The sequence below is a fragment of the Lutjanus erythropterus genome, chromosome 2 (genome assembly GCF_056507025.1).
Source record: "Lutjanus erythropterus isolate fLutEry1 chromosome 2, fLutEry1.hap2, whole genome shotgun sequence".
NCBI classification, from domain to species: Eukaryota; Metazoa; Chordata; class Actinopteri; order Lutjaniformes; family Lutjanidae; genus Lutjanus; species Lutjanus erythropterus.
In genome coordinates, this window is record NC_139318.1 from 2,370,850 (window position 1) to 2,387,917 (window position 17,068).

A 17,068-nucleotide genomic window follows, 5' to 3' on the forward strand; every position below is an offset into this window, starting at 1 on the left:
TTTGGCAATGACTGCTCTATAAGATCATCATATGTTTGTAGTGTGGCTGTTGCATGAGAACTAGACAGTCGTTTTAAAACAGCCTATTTTCAGCTTTGTGATGATGATGTTTTTACAGAGTTTATTTAACTTAAGAAGTATGAGAATGTTCTGAACCTCTAAAGGAACACTTCCTCCTTCAGTTTATCGCAAACATTTACAGTCAAAATCACAAAATGTGGAGATAGAGGTCTAAAAAATTGTAATCTGAAAAGTAACTCGTAACCAGGGGTGGAAATAATTAATTACAAATACTCAAATTATTATAATTAAGTCATTTTTTTTTTTGGTGCTTGTATTTTTATGAGTAGATATTCAAGTCTGTACTTTTACTTGCACTTAAGTATGAATTACAAGATATAATCTACTTAGTTACTTTATCAGTTAATTAATATGCAAATAATCTGCATTTTAGTAGCCAATAAGGTCATCCGATTCCAAAACCAGGACATATGGACAGAAAACAAAACAAAATGCTGCAGCAGTACACATTTGGAGAAAGGATGTTAATGATTAAGCAATAATTGATTAATTGCTGTTGACAATTTAACCAATTAAAAATGTATTCATGGATATTAAATCAATAGTCATGGCAGTAACTGCACCTCACTTGACATTGTTTAGAGCCATTTGTTGAATAAGAAAAATTTAACTTTGACTTAAAATGAGAAAAAAGACAAAAAATTAAAAATAAGGAAATGATATGTTTTGTATCAGATGAATTATTAATGATTAATTGATTGCATTTTCAACTACTGGTTCTGGAAAATGTACAAAATTCGCAACCCTAGTTTGGAGAGGTGATGGTTAAAAAGAAAATAATATTTTGAGTAGTTTTTGCAATGAATGCTTTGTACTTTTACTTAAGTATATTTCTAAAACTTGTAATTGATTAATATTTTAGCAACGTAACAGTACTTGTACTTGAGTACAGATTTTCAGTACTCAAGTACCACTGTTTGTAACTAATGTATATAGAGGAGTAAAAAGCACAATATTTGCCTCTGAGATGTGGTGGAGTAGAGGTATAAAGTTGCATAGAATGGACTGCACTGAACTTGAGTAAATGTACATTTGTTTGCAGTCTTTATTGAAGCAGCAATGCATATATAGCTGCAGGTAAAGAGAGCGCTGCAGTGCACTGGGACAATATAGCATGAGGTGCTTATAATAGCAGAATGGTAAACATGAAATGAGTAATGAGTGTAATATAAAATGTGAGAGTCTGCCCTGGAGCTAACACTGCATGAAATACAGATGATTGTGGAGGCATTATTATGAGCTGTGCAGGACAGTGGCTACAAATAAATAGGATGTTGTAATCTGTGACAGCGGCAGGATAAAAGTTAATGTGAGGGGAAGTCAGGTCCACGCTTCTCAACGTGGGACGGAGGTCAACTTATTTTCAAGGTATTGATTTTAACTTTGTGTGTGCCCGAGTTATTTCTTTTAGCACTGCTCCTGTGCCCTTTTAGCATCACCCTGACATTTCAACTTCCACACAAGATCCTGCATAATGGAACAGACATTTGCTGAGCACAGTTACTGGCAAGGCTCTGAATATACCAACATCTTAATTAGTTATTTGTTCTTTCCATCACTTTCCATTTAATATAAAAATATTGCAGTTTGTCAGAGAAAATACACTATAGAACAACTTGAAGTTACACCCTGTCCCCTTAATCCACTATTCATATTTCAGTAAAAGACTGTCTGACAACATCTATGCTTTTTTCCAGATTTTCTCCCTGCCGTTGAGCCGCTATTGTCTTTTGATGACTCGGACAGAAGGTTAAGTCTAATGCAAGATCAAAATTATATCAGTTTAGAGTTTCAGAAAGTCACTGAATAAAACCTGCTAACTTTATGTCAGGCTAACATTACAAATTGTATTCATTCAATATTCAACAAACCGAAATAACACACAAAGGTTACTATAAAAAAAAAAAACTTTACCTGAAGCCATACTATTAGGTTGTTATGGGGTGATGTAATGTTCTATGTTTTTGTCTAAAGCAAAGTTTAAGTTGACTTGCCTTAAATTTAGGTTGCATTATTGCAAAAATGTTGATTCGAAAACAATCAGATTATTAAAGGGATAGTCCGCCCAGAAATGAAAATTCAGTCATTATCTACTCACCCTCATGCTGATTGAAGATTGGGTTTATTTTGTTAGTCTGCAAAACACTGCTGGAGTTTCACAGGAAAACAGTGCTGCAGAATCGCCCAAACAGTTAAAGTGAATGTCACATGACACACATGCAGTTCAGACAGTGTGCACGTGAACATGGCACCAAGCTAAGGATCTAAGGTGAATATTCAGGCAAAAAACATGGTGTAAATTACATCTTTCAAGCCAACTTGGTACACTGGGGCTTTAGGAGACTTGGATTGCGCCAGATGAGCAGTATGGAGGAATTTTTTACTTTTATTCTGTTGTTTTTTATACATTTAAAAACTGGTCACCATTCACTTCCATTGTTTGGAAGATTCTACAACACTGTTTTCCTGTGAAACTCCAGCAGCTAGTGACTGAATATTCAATATAGTTGGTCCAACAGTTTTCTTTTTTCAGTGTAGTTCTGTCATATTTTGTGCACAGACTGTAAGTCTACATTGTGAGATGCTCATTCCTCCACAGTCACAGCAGACTAAGTCACGTGGCATTCAGTCAGATTGTTTTTGAGCGTGTCCTCTGTGTGTTTATTCCTAATCTTTGATAGTGACATTGCAGTTGGTCATAGTATTCTTTCATGTTATTGGATCAAACAGACGTTAATTTCGTGAAGAAAACGTGTTTGTCTTCAGCGGCGTAACGTGCAGGACAGACACAGTGTGACATCCTCTGATGAAATAAGCTGTCAGTCATCTCCACCTGCTGCTGAGCAGCGTTACAGCACATCCTGTAGCAGTCACACACGGAGCAGCTCCTCACTAACTGCTGTCATGGCCTCTCTTTCACTTTCTGTCTCAGTATCTCAGTGTCAGCGGAGCTCATCTGCTCTCATGACAGCACAGATACTTCCACTGCCACAACAATACAGTGATGAGGGCTGATGAAGAGTAGTATGTACTGATCAACAACATTTTGGAGAAAATATAGAATAAGAAATGTTAAAGTCTGTATCAAAAGTATCAAAAAATATGTCTGGTCAGATTCATAATATTTTTTTCTTGTCTACAATTTCAATACATGATTTGGCAATTTTACACAGTTGACAAACCAAAACCGATAACTTTAACAATAATTATAAATATATAGTTTTAAAAATTGGTCTAATTCAAGGGGATGGTGGTGTAACCTTGAGATCAAGCAAGTATCCATCTCACCAATCTCAGGCTTCAAGGTGTCCATTTGTGTCCGCACCAAAAGTGGTGCAGCCAATCAGTGTCCTAGGAGGGACTACTGGCAGCTGTGGTTGTGATTTTAGGTGTGATGATAGTGAGTAGGAGGGACAGTGCACAGCTACTTAGCTGCACCAGAGTTAGCTTTAAGCTTATTTTCATCAGTAGTCCCTGGGCAAGAAACAGAAACTAAAAAAACACTATTATATAAAAACACATTTACAAGACAGAAAAGCTTCAGCAATAACAATAACAAGACCACACAACAACACAATAATAACAACAACAGCAATAACAATACGATTTCACAGCATTAAGACACTACAGCAAAAAACAAACAAAAAAACTACATCATTAAGACCCCACAACAACAACAATAAAACCACAACATTAAGACACAACAACAATGAAGCTACAACACTAATATCCCACCAAAACAACAATAAAACTCCATCACTTAGACACCACCACAACAACAAAGAGACAACAAGATTTCATATTAGATCAAGTGCTTGAGTTTGTGTGTGATGGTACATGACTGGGTCGATTTAGTCATGACTTTATCTTGAATATAAAACCAGCGAAGCTGCTGCACTCTCTTATCTCATTTGCAATTATAGTCCTATGTAATATACTGTACCATTGCCATGCATCATTTCAGGGTATATGGGTTTTATAAAGATGTTTATTTATTCAGTTATTTATGTCTGTACAGGGTCATGTACAATATTAAACATAAATGTTACCATTTGATGCATTGTACCAGAGTTAGCCTGAGGCTGATTTTCATCTGTGGTCCCCTGCAACATCCACACAGTGACTGAACAGCACTAAACAAACAAGACAAAACACACAATACAAATTATACACAGTGACACATCACTAAAACACACAGCATGTCACTATCATGTGTATGACAGACATTAAAAGCAAAGAGGACCTTTATACAGAGCAAAATGAAATGTTATTTGATATGTCAGAATTTAATCAGCATCTAGATCAGACATGGGCAAAATACAGCCATGGGGCCAGATGGGGCCCACTGAAAGGTTTCATGAGGCCCTCAAGGTCATCTTGGAAATACCAAAAATAAAAAATCTAGTAAAGACCATCAATAGCATGTTGCTTACCATCAAACCGTTATCAGACCTTTGTTTTGAAAGGGGTCAGTGCTGTGTTCATTGGTAATGATAATGAACTGTATCTTTGTATTAAACTGTAACTTTATTCACGCAGTGCTACAATCCATGTTGTTTGTGTTCTTCTTCTTCTACTTTTGCTGCTACTATCTTTGCAACTGTGTGCAGGATGCATGGTACACTGTAAAACATCAAGTTTTGGACATTGGCAACAAAATATTGTACCACAGTTCATCACATGGTGATTCAGAAAGGGTGACCAACAGTAGAAGTGTCCTATACAGAACACTTCTGATCATTCCAGTATTAGAGAATTTGGCCATTATTAGGGCCTTATGTCAATTGTGTCTGGCCCACGGCTGCCTGATCGATTTCTCATGCGGCCCTTCATGAAAAATAATTGCCCACCTCTGATCTAGATCATCTCTCTGCTCAGACCTTCCAGCATCCATAGGGTTAATCTGCCTCACTGATGTTCACACCCTTCTTACACAGCTGTATCATGGTCATGGATGCTCATCCGATTAATATGGCAGCAGTTAAGCTGTACTTACTGCTCACAGTGAATTGTTATGGTGGGACATTCACTGTCACTCTGGATGTGTGGATTTCCCAGCAGTCAGGTTGGGCTGGAGCTATCTTGGGGGTCCTCTACCCCCACATCATATCACATACAGGCTATTTGAATATGCCAAATGTTCTGGTAAAACAGCCTACGAAGCATGCATATAACAGTGCCATTTGTTGTTCCAGCCGGAGAGTTAATTATACAGTTATCCACTCAGGCAAATGTCAACTCACTGTCAAAACAGCTACACAGAGGAGACGGCGGGGGAAATTAAAAGTATGGCTCCTGCAGCTGTTTATGAGTTCCTGGGGTTCAAGTCATGTGATGTCAGAGAGCTCATTTGCATTCAAGTTGAAAGTGAGGGCGAAAAGCAATGATTAAATACATCAGTGCTGGGAGTCAGTCAAAAATACATGTGTGCAACAGATGCTGCTGAAATATGGCCGTCAGTGCGCTGCCCCGACTCAACACAAGGTAACACAGAGTTCATGTGCTCACTTACTCCTCAGGAAACGCAGATTGTACTCAACATGGACACACTTATCCTATCACAACTGACCAAACACTGGCAACTTTTAATTAATGTTTTTTTTAAAGCTAGGTTTGACTGAGCAGATGTTTTAAAGTGGCCCCTAGAGGCTTCACAATTCATGGCATCCCATAATATGAAAGTGTTGGATGGTACAAGCAACATACTATAATTTTGCTATTGTTAGACTCTTAGCTATGCAGCCTGGTGGGGGTCCACACAAATGAGTTTTTTCTAATTTGTTAGCATTCGTCAGACTGCTCCTGACTAACTTCAGTTCCTGCTGTTCCAGTAATTTGACACTGAGTGTTGCAGGCTAGCAGCGGAACAAAGGGTGAATAATCAAATAGGAAAGAGCTTTTAATTTCTTTCCTTTTACCACCAACCATTTAATAAAAAAAGTTAAACTGAATATATTTAACTCTTTCTTAATTTAACACTTTTATTTTTAACTCCTTCACTCAGTCACTTCAGGCACTGTGCACCCACCTGCTGATGAGTGTTTTAGGTATTTTCCAGGTATTTTGATTTTACTGTAATGAAAATGAAAATCACATTAATTTTGTTTAAGTTTATTAAATGGTATGTTGATTTGACTAGTGCTGAAGTTCTTACAGATTTTCTTGGTGGCTTCGCTCCTGTTCTTGGGCATGTGGCCAAATCTTTGGATAGTACAACACCTGGCGTTACCTACTCTAATAACAATTTATGATCAAGTGGGCTTCATCATTCAGCTCAACTGAGGAAATGTAGGTTAAGAACATTTCGTGCATTTGGAGTTGACTTCTATTTTTTCTCTTAACAGTAAATTAAGAGAAAATATAAGGAAATATTGCTGTGTAAGGCCCACTGACTTGCAAATCCACTCTCATTCATGGGCTATTAATATTATTATTGTCCCACTTGGGATTGGCTCAGTCACTTGCAACACCTAGTGGTAAAATTTGCCATGGGCTGAAACTGTTTTGGCCCAAAAATGTGATCAGTTAGAGGAGATTTTACTCACCATGGCACATTTATTCCATCACATGACTGACCAAATACTGGCAACTTTTAATGAATGATTTTTTTAAAGCCAGGTTTCAGAGAAGGTCTAACATATCATATTATATTTCATTTATTTCATTGAATTTTTAGGCTATTCTCTTCTAATTATAATATCAGCCTAATTTTCCATCAACTTTGGTTTGATGGAAAGGGTTACTGTCCTGAAAACAGCAAAATAGAGTTATCCAATCAGATTTTTTATTGTTGTATCTAGACAGAGAAAGGTTAGAGCTGACTAGTTCCTCCACCACTGAATATGACACACCAGCAGTAAAATACACAGATCACTGTGGTTTGAAAGAGAGAGAGAAGGTGACCATTCTACAAGCCTTCCATCACTGAGAGACATCTTGTCTGGGGCAGGTGTTTCCAGCCTGCTCAGGGCCAGTCTGTCCTGCCCTTTTCTTCACCCTGTTGTTGTGATGCTTCTTCACAGGAAGTCACCTGACAGTACAAATCTGCTCAGCACTGCGGACAACATGCCGGAGCTCGTCCTTGTAGGAGTCTGAGGCCAAAAACCTGATGGCAGACAGCAAAGAAGCAGAGCAACACTTTTGCACCTGTTTTCTGTCTAACACGTATCAATTGAATGTCTGTGTCTGGCCTGGTGATACTTCCAGAATGTGTTTAGCCTAGAGCTGAACAAGACTGAAAGCAAGGGGAAACTGCTCGGCTCTGTCAGGAGTGAAAAAGTACAGCGTGGCACTACATAAAAAACAGGTCCTGTTTTCATAACGTAGTGAAAAGTAGGTATGCCCAGATCAATCAGGTGGCAATTATCTGCCAATATTCAGTTAAAACATGTGATCAGGAGATCAGGATTAATGCTTTCCAGCTGCCGATTGCGAAACCAATCAATGAGACAAAACTGAGCTGTGATGGTGTCATAGTCACATGCTGACTAACCTTTGTTTATTCCTCACATGTAGTCTGACTCAGCGGATACCATGTTGCTGATATAAATCCTGCCATTGGTCGCATGCTTTGAGCAGCATTGTGGCGTCCACTTTCTGCATTTGCAAAGTCCCTGAGAAACAAGAACAACCTCCTAGTTTCAACCCACATGTTGAAAACAGCAAATTAACACCTGGGACACTAATGACAAGAACATAAACAAAACTTCAAAAACTCTCCAGAACTCTGCAACTCGGAGAAAAATTTGTATTTTTGATTTAAGATGAACTGTCCCCTTAAAAAGCCCTCTAGCTTTTCAATGAACAAAATCCCATCATTTCTTAAATTTTGGGAGCACCTGAGTCCTCTGCGACACCTAGTGGTCATATTTGTTACTACTGGTCTGGTTTGGTGTCATATAAAACTGACCTGTAATTAGGGCTGGATTGGATTTTACTGATTGTGATTCTGATTCTGCTTACCAGTTTTGGTTCTTGACAGTTCCATGGATAAATGTTACAAGCAGAAATGCTGAGCTAAGCTAAAAGTAGCGAGATAACTGTACCACTTGTAGCCTCTTTACTGGTTGCTTGCATATTTGGGGATTTATTGAGGCTACTTTACTGTAATAATAGAAGGTATCCTTGTAAGACATTTTGTATCATTTCCTAAATTGAGGTGATTGTTACAAAACTCACAAGTTTTGCAATTCACCTGCTAGTCAATCAACCTAGCGATGGCTGAACAGGTTAACTGAGATAAATACTCAGGATTTGCATTTGGAGACAGTAAGACATGCATGCAGTCAAATCATGTCTATAGGACACAGAAAGTCAGGTCGATAGGTGTATATGATTTAAACTAGAAAAAGTGAAATTTGAGTAGAATACGATAAGATGGAATCTGAATTAAAACTTCTTAATGATAAGTTTGAATGGATTTATATTTGGGATATGTTCTCAATGCCCACCTCGCCTTTAATACTGCCGAACCAGTTGCTGTAACGAAACAAAAAACAATCCTACAGGTAGTGTATTGGTCGTTATGGCTCGTAGACAACAGACATCGGTATCTGTGGAAAAAACATGATCAGGGCATCCCTAGTGAAAAGGGACATATTTGAGTTCAATATCCTGAAGCCTTTCAAACATTTTGTGAAGTAACAATATGGCATATACGGCTCTAAATGTCTTTATGGCTGTCCTAGTAATAATCCTAATCACAGTGTGACCATTAAAGGACAGGAGAGCTGAAGAACAAAGTATCCCTCCGTGCTTCATATTCCCTCAGCAGCCTTGTTCCTGTACCCGTTTTTGTTCCCAGTTTTCAGTGAGTCATTAAGGTCACCCAGAGTGAGTAAATGTCCCGTCCACCTCGCAGTCACTGCATCATGATGTGAGACATCCCTTTGACTGAGTGCAGGTAGCTCAATCAGGCGAGGCGAGCGCAGCATGTGTTGTCATCCCCTGTGGGAGTGGACCAAGCAGCTGACCTTCAGGTAGAGGATCACCGGCGCTGACACCCGCCAGCACAAACAGCGAGATGAGAGTGAGACACGCAGACGGAGAAAGAGAAGACCTCATCATCACAGTCAAGAAGAAAAATTCCCCGACACGCTTAATGCAGAGAGTCCCCAGGCCTTTAGTGACTCAAACCACCTCCCCAAGGCCACCCGGGCTGCTCACAGAGAGAGAAAAGGATGGTGATGATGATGATGATGGCCACCTGCAAAGTAAAGACACAGCAGAGCGTCATTTAAATGGATTTGGGGTGCCGCAGCATGAAGAGAGCCATGTAAAAATGCTAACACAAACAACAGCTGCGAAACAAAATGGTGCACAGCTTCTGCTCTCCCCCCGCTACATAATGCATGGCTAACAAGACAAATGTCCCTGTGTCTTTGCCACAAATTATGCATGGATTCTGCAGTGTTTCGAAACGACAGATGAGCGTTTTATCTGTGGAGGGATCACCTGGTGGAGATGCTGCTGAACGCTGTGATGGAGCTGTGAAGGTGGGCAGGCGGGCAGGGAGGGGCTGATAAACCCCTCTGCTCCTGCACAACAAACTCTCTTCACACACAGCACTGTGTTTTCTTCACAGCTCCACTTTAACTTCTTGACCTTGAATGTGCAGTCGACAGCACGTTCATGCTATTTTTAAACTGTGTTCTTGTTAATTGCTGTGGAGCTCTAAGAAAAACTGCTATTAATTCATGTGGACTCTGTGATGTCTGCATATTGTTCACTGCAACAAGAATACTGTGAAATCAGTAACTTGCTGGCAGCAATTAGCCAGTAAGTTGCTGTAATCCATTTTACAGGACATTTACTGTACATTTAATCACAGTACTTATAAAATACTGGAATTTTATCATCACAGGAATAAGCAGCATTGTGCAAGTTTGCACTTAACTCTTTCCCCACCATAAACTGCTGTTTTCACTGCCAGGTGGTAGGGGAGGCTGTGATGCATCATCTGACAAAAACTTGTCACTGGAAGAAGAGATCTGCAGAAGAAGAAGATGATGTTATGTAGCATGAACACATCAGTGCTCAGCTGCAGATCCACGGGACATAGAGAACCATGACCCGAGCACAGAATGGTGCTGCTCACACTGCAGTCCCCTGACCTCCACAGCAGCCAGGACTCGCCTGCTCACACAGCCCCTGGAACTCAAGCTGCACCCGGGTCAGAGAGCGCTCTGTGTTAGCCACACTGGTGACAGTGATGTCAAACATGTTATGTTATATGAAGTGATAAAAAATAAAAAATAAAAACATGAAGTTGATATTCTGATTAAAAACGTCTCTTTCACAAAAATGATTCTGTTTTTTATCTGAAAACTTTTTTTTGATACGACCAACATTCAAGTGTTTATTTAAAAAAAGAATGAATGAAGCTAGAGCAAAATGCTTTAATGTGTCTGAGATGATCTGTTCTGTTTTTTCTTTTGATATATTCCATGTTAAGATATTCATAGAACTGAATATTTTGTGGGTGATGAAGAATTAGCGAATTTTGTCAAAAATGCTGGCCCTGACTGGCAGTTTGAAAAACAAAATCTAATCTAGAATTCTGAACAAAGTTCATAGTGCCAAGAATGAACTGTTTCACATTCATTTCTTCTGTTTTCTTTTGTTTTTAATTTATTTTAGATTATTAACAACAATTTGAGAATGTCTGACACTACAGCAGAGAGCAAACATGAACACCAACAGGCATCATTAATGCATGAGAGCTGAAGAGGGAGAGGAGACAGAGGAGACGAGCAAAGGTTATGTGGATCTATCTGTCCATTTCTCACTGCAATACAAACTCCAATCTACAGTGTAGTTCACACTCCATGATCAACCAAAGGCTTTATATGGGGATGTACGGATACCACTTTTTTCAGACAGAATACAAGTATTTAGGCTTGGGTACTTGCCAATACTGAGTACTGATACAAGTATTTAATAGTGCAGTTAACTTTAAAAACATGTTTTATTTCAATCAGATGTTGTTGCTGTTTTCTGCTGTGTAACCACAGTAACTGTACACATGACATTTTTGGTTTATTTGTAATAAGTTACTTTACTAATTTTGTGTTCCTTTTTGAGATGTACAGTTTACTGCATACATGATATATGACAAGTTTACTGTTACAAATGGTGTTACATATGATAATTATATAATCTGCAGCAGTTTAACTAATATTTTAATGACACATTTACATATGTAGTTATTGAAGTTTCTTCTTCATGTGCCTCTTGTCCAAGATTAGTTCCTACCTGTCTTTGTTTAAGGGGGGACAGGTATGAGTGTGGTACCATGTGTGCAGCAGTTTTGTTGACCCTGCTGTGAACCCTAAAGAGTGAAGTTGGGTGTGCTGAGCTGTCAGGCCGTTTTGGTGAAGATTAACAGGAGAATAAACATAAGAAAAGTTGTGGCAGCTTATTACCAAAAAAGATGGTTACAGACTGGTGACAGCGGTGTTTTTCCTTCGTCTTCGGATTAATTAGTCGAGACGTTTACCAGGACTTAATGGACGGCGGCTGGCTGTGGTCTACAGGTGCACTCTGGGAGGTTGTTTCAGTCTTACATGGACTTAGAAGGAATTTTATGGACAGTTTCTAAAGTCTGCGGTTTTTAGTGGATGATGTTGAAGACAGAGAGTCTTTCACTGATGATGATGAACTAAAAAGAAGGTAAGCATCAACAAGCTCCTTGAGCTCTGTGCAGTGTTGCTTCTTTAGATGTTTGCTTGTGTCAAGCGGCTACTTTTTGTGACGTGGTAACAGGTGTGGGGTTTCAGAGTAGGTACTGAAACCTGATGCTGGTATTGTTATCAATGCATCCCTACAGTATGAGTGTACTGTTTAAATACTTATTTGGACTAAATCGGCCCACTTTTAGTTTATGAACATAAACTTGAAGTATAAGAGTAGTAACCTTAAAGTACACAAATATTTTACATCTGTTTTATTTTGCTATACAAAACTATACTGTGAAGTATACTGCAAGTGAACTTAACAGCTATAGTGTTGTATACTAGTTATATGCTTATGACTCACTTTTTAGTTTATGAAATAATACGTTCAAGCAGGACACTACTACTTTAATAGTTTTTAATTTGTCAGCCGCCTGTAGAATTCTAACACAAAACATAATGTTGGTTGATAACAGCACAATAACATCTGATTTAATGTGATGAAGAGGAGAAATAATCATTTTGTATAGGAATATTTTAATTACCACAGCTATAAAGGGGTAGAGAAGCTTGAAAATGCACCTTGAAAATGCTTGGATTTTACTTTGGAAAAGGTGTGCGAACCCTGATATTGTGATTTTCATTCAAAAGTGAAAATCTGATTTTGAGGACCTCAGAGCAGAAAAAGTTTTGGGGACACACTGTGATTTCTGGCACCCCCTAAGGGGCACCTGTACCCCAGGTTAGGAAACAGTGTTGTATTGGATTCCATGGAAGAGACAATATAAGAGTATGATGATGACAACTCAAATCACAAAACAAATACATCAAACAGTATGAACACAGTCTTTGGGACAGTTTGATATTAGTACATATGTCATGTAAGAACCTCTAAAGTCCCTGGAACCAGCCCCCAGCTGCCCACAAACATCACATAGGATGTAAAACATATGCAGGAATACTAACTCAAAGAAGCCAATATGTCTATGTGTTTGTGTGTGCGTTTATTTAAAGAAGCTATAGTTTTTTTTTTTTTAATATATCTCAAACAAAACATTAAGTGCAAGTAGAGGCCAAATATACTGAAACTTTTTTGTGTACTTTTCAGTATAAGCCAAGTATACTTAAGTATAAGTGTGTACATAAAAAATGTACTAAAATAATAGTCTCTTATTTTTAGTTTAAAAGAAGTTTTCTAACAGCACACTCGAATAAACTTTTTTTTTCGTAGGGTAAGCAGGTAGAAGCTCAGTGTCTGACTTAAAGTTGCAGAAATAATTCAGAGACTGGCAGTTCATGGTCAGGGGGCGAGTAAACAGAACTATAGAATGCACTGGTTTTATATCAGTCTTGAAAATATGTTCTAGCTTTTGCAACCATGTTTAAAACGGTACTGTCTGAGAGGGAAGGAAGAAAAAGAAGAGTGACACACATGAGAAACTGCAGAAGCCAACAAAGACTATTTGCACCAAAAATTACATGTTTATGAAAGTGACAGTCATATCTGTAGAGTAGTGGCTTTTGGATGATGTTTTGTTCCCCAAATGAAGGAACTGACACTTGCAGGGATCCTTCACATACAGTATAATGCACTGAATGTTTTTGGGTTATCTCCTGTATGCATTTACAAAACAAAGTCATTCACAAAATGATTTCATTATACATATTTTAATTAAAAATAATAAAAACCAAAGAAAAAGATAAGATTACACAATTAAAATTCAGGGAAAAATAATATACTTTATTTTTTAGAATATTGATATTTTCCTGTTAAGCAGCATATTAGGTCCCATAATGTCATGATAAATTAGTCAGTAATATAGTTGAAATTTCTTTGAAATTACCCGCAAATAACCTCCACATTACCCCTAAATTTCATGGTTTATTATGTGATGTGTGTAGTTACAAAGCAACATGTTTGAATTCTTTCTGAAATTACCTGCAAACTATTCTCAACTAAGTATGTGATAATTAGCAAGTATAACTGAAATTTCTTAGAAATTATTCAAATTTGTTTATTTATTTATTTATTTACTACAACAGTATTTAATAATTATATTCCTCTATTTCTAAATAAGTAATGAATAGATAGATAAATAGATAGATAGATACCTTTATTATTCCCTAGAGGGAAATTAAATTGTCATGGCAGCAAAAGTACATGCAACAAATACAAAGACAAACTACACAGAATATCAACAACAAGTATACAGGATGCACAAGGTACGCCCAGTGGCAGTGTAAATAAATAAATAAATAAACCTTGGACACAGTCTGAAAGAATCTGATCTACAAGAGCAGAGTGATACTGACAACCATAATAATAATAATATAGTTTTATATTATAAAAAATAATGTAGCAATAGATAATATAAATATATAATAATAGCAGCAAAAGTAATTGCAATGGCAATAATATGATATTAATGGTCTGATATGATAGCATGGCATAATAAAATAAATAGCTAGTAATTTCTTATTTATGAAATTTGTGGGAAATTTGTGGATTATTTATAAGAAATTCCAAATATGTTATTTGGTAATTACCACCCACTACATGAAAATGGAGCTTGCTAATTATCAAAAAATTAACCATGAAATTTTGGGGTAATTTGTGAGTCATTTCATAGAAATTTCAAATATATAACTTCTTCATTACCACCTATTTACCATGGAATTATGGGACGTGGAAGTTGAAGTGTCACCCTGTTTACAAGTGTTTCTATAACACTGAATGCATCAGAATGTTTTTCTTATTAAGCCACGTGTTTTCTACTGTCTGAAGTTATAAAATTTCCTGAAAATAAAGGTTAATGTACATCAACCCTGTTAACACTGTCAATGACGTCCATGTCTATAATGCATTATAATGTGTTATAGACATACTTGTGTATTATAGTGTACTTTTATATATTTAGTATTATGATTATTGTGTGGCAATGTATGATTATAGTTGTAAGCACTAAAAAAATCTTAATGCTTTATAACAACAATCCTGACATGTTATGATGGCCATGTCTGTAGTGCCTTATAATGCATTGCTTATTACGGGTTATACTGTGGTTACAGAATGTGTATTTATAGTTATAAGAACTTATGGATATTCATAAATTTTATAACAATAACGATGAAACAATACAAAGTGTTTTTAATGATGAAGTGAAATATTATAAGTGTCATAGTTGTAATACTTTATAAGCAATAAAATTGCAGTCACTGTTATAATGCATTATACAATGAGTATAAGTTACTCTAAGTGGTCAATTGGTGCTTTAATGTCAGGAATGATAATGGTGAGTTACAGGCCAACATAATACATAACAATCTAAGTCACTATAAGTGGTCATTGTTTAAATGAAGGTAAATCTCATCTGACAGAGCTGTGCTGTCTGAGCTTTTAAACAGACTTCACTCACGATGAAAACTGTGATTTTGGTTGTCCGTGGCAACATTTAGAACAGTCCAGGGCTGCTTTTTGCACATTATGAATAACTCATTTTGTGGCTTTTGGGAGACAGCCGACACACAGACAGTGACTGTATGAGATGATGAGCTCCGGGCACAGAACACTGAACTGAGGAGACTTCCACAGAATCATTTTTACGACGCTAAACATGCCCTCACTGAGAGTGAACACAGCTCCTCCACTGCAATTTCACAAAGAAATAATATACAACTCTTTCTGAACAGCTGAATGAATAATAGAAACAAGCAGTACATTATGACAGTTTTTTTTCTATAGCTGCTGTCACACAGAAACTTGTGTCACAGGTGGATCAAATTAATTGTCATCAAATAAAAACTTCATATCAAACATTCTCACAAAACTGCATGTGGCAGCTATTAAAGGATCAGGTTATTGTACCTTTTTTCCCCCAGACTGACTTTTTTCACAGCAGTCATTTTGGTATGAAACAGTAAACAGTTAGCAGTGATACTTTCTTACGTTCCATTCCATTGTGCATGTTGGCTCTATTACACTAAAAGGAATGGGGCCTTAATTAGTATCCCTGGTAACACCTGAACTTACCATGCATTTACTTTTAACTCTTTCCCTACCAGCATTTTTTTTAATGTTGCTAGCCAGCAGCACCATTTTTGACATGTTTTTTCAGCACCTACTGAATATTCAGTTCTATGAATATATCAAAAGAAAGAACAGATCTTCTAACTTCTTCAAGCTAACTCTAGCTTCATTCATCCTTTTTTATAAGCACTTGAATGTTGGTTGGTTGCATCAAAAAATCCTGTCTGAGTGGCCCGGGGGCTGGAGCGCTCTCTGCCCCGGCTGCGGTGTGAGCAGCTGAGCAGCTGAGCAGCCTCGCTGTGCTCCGGCTGCTGTGGCCCGGTTGTGGTGCTCTCTGACCACGCCGATGTTTTCATGCTTTCAGAACATCATCTTCTTCTTCTGCTGTTCAGTTCTGGCATATTTATCTTCTTCTTCGAGTGACAGTTTTGTCAGATGATCCGTCACAGTGTCCCCTATCGCCTGGCTCTGAGAGTTGCTCACCTTGGATATAAGCCAAAAAGTTTTCTGGCTTTCAGGTTTCCTTCAGTAGTATAAAAGCCACTGAATATGCACAGTAGTGTTTCTCCTGCTGGCTACACCCATGACTTCCTTCTTAGCTCACAGACTTCACATTGTGATGACAGATTGTTATTAGTATCTGCACTGGTAACCTGGTCACTTAATAAGGTAGTATTTAGTATTTAATATTGCATTTTGTACTGTGCAATGTGTTCTTACAACTTTTATATATTATATTATACATGCTTACCCTGCTATTTCATATCAGTCTGGCTGTTGTGAAAAATATCTGTCAGTTCACTGTTCTTAGTACTGATAGAAACAATGAACAAAGCTGTGAGAGTAAGGCTGAAGATAATAAACTACACATTAAAGAGTTCTAGCCACCACAGAGGTAATATTTTACCTGTACATCTTCATGTTCTGTACTGGCAACATTTCATAAGCACAGAGTATGTAAAGTGGTCGTGTTGATGTGTTGTCAGGTGTGTGCGATGTGTGTGTGGCAGCTGCACTGGTTAATGTCATTTCAGCCTGATGTGATGGGATAAGAGAGGAGCCTGCAGGACAGTTTGTGCTGGCTGAAGAGAGCTGTCCTGCTCAGAAAATTAGCCCCTCATTGGAGGAGTTGCCTGAGAGGCTGATGGTAGTGACGGTCTTGCGTGAGCATGTCTTCCTCTGAGCACATAAACACATAGAATTCATCTTTTTGTCTGTGTCTCTCCAGTCTTTACACAGGTTTCACACTGAGGACAGTACGTGTTCTCACTCGTGCGGGTTTTTGAGC

At 37.8% G+C, this 17,068-nt stretch overlaps 1 protein-coding gene across 2 annotated transcripts in view; it reads left to right on the forward strand.

The window, feature by feature from the left end:
* LOC146331006 (receptor-type tyrosine-protein phosphatase gamma-like) overlaps positions 1-17,068 on the forward strand; it is a 660,966-nt gene that overhangs the window by 379,824 nt on the left and 264,074 nt on the right. The window lies entirely within an intron of this gene.